The following is a 3,232-nucleotide window of genomic DNA, read 5'->3' as shown; positions in this document are numbered from 1 at the left end:
TCCCAGTTTCAGCTAAGGCAGCATGCAGACTTGCCTCAGATAATAAATAGTGCCTTCACTTGTAAGGAGAAGTGGGGAGGGGAGTCCGATGGCTGAGATGTTAGGGGAGGGAGGAAGAAATGAGGACAAAGGGACTAAGTCACTACCATTCTTTTACTCACTTTCACATTTTGTGAACATTTTGTGTTAGAGCTGCAAAGTACTTCAGAAAACAGGATGCCAGAGAGGGAGAATCTTATTCTATGGAATAGCAGAGCTGGGAGGGGCCCTAGAACAGAGAATGTCAGAGTTGTTGTGAGGATCAGATGAGACAATATTTTGTAAAAATAAAATAAAATAAAATAAAAATAAAAAATGTTTAGCCCAGGGCTTGATGCATAATACTATATAAATACCTATTCCCTTCCCTTCCCTTCCCCTACCTTAAGACACAGAATATTAGCTGCAGAAAAGACCTTAGAATACAAAATATCAGAGCTAGAAGGGACTATAGAACAGAATATCAGGTTTGGAAAAGACCATAGAACACAAACTGTGGAATGTCAAGAGATACAAAGGGCCATAAAATGGGTTAACATACATAATTATTTACTTTATATCATATTGCTTGCCTTCTTTTAGGGGCAGGAGGAGAAAGACAATTTGGAACTCAAAGTTTTTAAAAATGAAGGCTAAAAAATTTTACATATAATTGGGAAATATTTAATTAAATAAATAAAATATATCTTAAAATCTTTAGAATCATTTGCAACAGGGGATATGAGAGGAAGGATAAGGCAGAGTAGGAAGGGAAACTGCATATAGTAAACAAAAAAGAAAGAAATCCAATGATGGCTACCCAGGGTGATGTTAGAGCCAGGGGTAGGGACATGTGAAGACCTCTTCCCTTTTCAGATGAGGAAACTGAGGTCATGTGACATGTGACCTAGAATCTAGCCACAGCCGAATTTCCTCATCTGTCAAATGAGTGCAATGATCCTTCCAAATGACCAATCTTGCAGGCTGGGTAAAGAAGAATGGCCTTTATGCTGGAAATAGCGGAGCAAAACCAATTAGCAATGAGTTGGTATTGCTTCATAAACCTCGAACTATTGAGGAAATATGTGAGCTCTTGTAGATATAATCGTTATCATTTGCATTATTCAAACAGGAGTGAAACAGTCACAGAGAGTTATTCTTGATAACTTGTGAACATATTAAACTTTTGTAAATCATAGGTCCAGAAATCCGGAGTGAGAAGATACCTCAGAGGCCAAGAGTCCAGACCCTTCATTTTACAAATGAGAAAACTGAGTCCCAGAATGGTGAAGGTACGTATCTAGGTCCCTTTGAAGGGACCTCATGGTGGAGGAGACCCTTTGTATAGTAAAGAGCTCTGTTTAAAGCAAATGATAATTATAACTGATCTTTCCAAAGCACTTTGGGATTTACAGAGCCCTTTACATCCGTTATCTCTGATGCTCCTTTGAGACTGATGTGGATGCCCAGGGAGCTCACCAAATCAGGTTTTAAAAGTGAAATGTACAGGGGCAGCTAGGTGGTGAAGTGAATAGAGCACCAGCCCTGGATTCAGGAGGACCTGAGTTCAAATCCAGCCTCGGACACATAACACTTACTAGCTATGTGACCTTGGGCAAGTCACTGAACCCCCTTACCTAGTCAAAAAAAAGAAAAAAAAAAGAAATGTACAGAAGATGGAAGGAATGCAGCTGGGGAACTGAGACTAAGTATGAGTATGGTTTGGTCTTTTAGAAATTATGTCAGGCATGCTAAGGCTCACAATAAGCCAAGGAAAGTTGAGGACAACAGAAAGACTTTGTCATGGTTTTTTAAAGCCGTATTTCCTATATTATGGGGGAAGGAGGATTGAAGAAAGGAGAGGACCTTTACTTGGGATGGTTGGGGTGGTGTTAACTGACAAGAGAGAAGAAGGCAAAGCTACTTCTATTTTCTTCATGCAGAAGAATGATATCAGAACAACACAACGCAAAATAACCAACAGGAAGTGGATATCCAAGATAAGTAAGGAGATTAATATTTAATTATCGCTTAGCTGCCCTTTTGATGAATGGCCCAGAACTGCATCTGGTAATGAAAGAACTGGGAGATGAGATCATTGAGCCACAGTCAAATGATCTTTGAAAGATCTCAGTAAATCTCTATCAGAAATTCAATCAGATTGAGATCAGAGAAGGGCAAATGTCCTTGTTTCCAAAAAAAAAAAAAAGAAGAAGAAGAAGAAGGGAAGAGATACGAGTTTGCTTACTATAGACCAGTGACTTCACTTTGAATCCTGAGGGAAATTCTAGAATGGATTATCAAAGAGATGGTCAGTGAACATCTAGGTAGGTGATTGCAAAGACCCATCATGGCTTCTGTAAAGGCCAGTCATGCCACATTAATCTCATTTCTATTTTTGACAGGATTGCTGAAATGGTAGCAGTGGAGAAGACTGTGAGTATAGTTTACCTAGATTTTAGCAAAGCTTGAGATAAAGCATCTCAACCTCTCCTTTTAAAGAAGCTTCTATTCATCTCTTGTCTCATCGTGGTTCTGGTGGCTCCCCACCCCCAGAATGCGTCTATCCTCACTTCTGCCTCATAGAATGCTTGTCTTCCTTCAGGATGCAGCCGAAGCACCGCCATCTGCATGAAGCATTTCCTGATCACCCCCACTCCTAACTGCTAGCATGTTCCCACTTTGCTTACCTTGTAATTACCTTGTGTTCATTTGTATATTTTCTGTACAAACACATATATTACAGGTGAATGTATATATACATATATGTATGTGTACATATGTATATGCATACATTTATACACATATGTAGTTATGTGTGCTTTTTGTCTGTCCCATTAGAATGGAACTCCTTGAGAATAGGGATTGTTTCATTTAGTGCATCTGTATCCCTTAGTGCCTAGCATTGTGCTTGAAGCACAGTAAGGGTTTAATAAACACTTGTTGACCGACTGAGTGCAATCAGATTGATTCAGAACTGGTTGGATGGCTGGATCGAGAGAGTGGTTGTTAAGGGCAGTAGGACAGGAGGTCTCTAGCGGAGTGCCCCCACGATCAGTCCTTGGCCTTAGCTCTTTTACATTTTTATCATTGACTTAGATAAAGAAGCAGATTGGTATGCTCATCAAATGTGCATTTAACACAAAGTTCGAAGGACTAGCTAGCACACTAGATGAAATAATTAGGACCTGAAAGGATCTTGTCAGGCTAAAAC

The 3,232-nt window shown here is 39.6% G+C and overlaps 1 long non-coding RNA gene across 1 annotated transcript; it reads left to right on the top strand.

Moving 5' to 3' along the window:
- Nucleotides 1–967: 967 nt before the first annotated feature.
- On the top strand, nucleotides 968–2,962 carry LOC110206075 (uncharacterized). Its single transcript, XR_002323775.1, has 3 exons — nucleotides 968–1,103; nucleotides 1,218–1,310; nucleotides 2,424–2,962. It is a non-coding gene; the product is annotated as an uncharacterized LOC110206075 (long non-coding RNA).
- The last annotated feature ends 270 nt before the right edge of the window (nucleotides 2,963–3,232 follow it).

Source organism: Phascolarctos cinereus, unplaced genomic scaffold (assembly GCF_003287225.1).
Source record: "Phascolarctos cinereus isolate Bilbo 61053 unplaced genomic scaffold, phaCin_HiC Scaffold_726;HRSCAF=1367, whole genome shotgun sequence".
Taxonomy (NCBI): Eukaryota; Metazoa; Chordata; class Mammalia; order Diprotodontia; family Phascolarctidae; genus Phascolarctos; species Phascolarctos cinereus.
The sequence above is the reverse complement of the archived record's forward strand: the minus strand, read 5'-3'. Positions and strand labels throughout refer to the sequence as shown.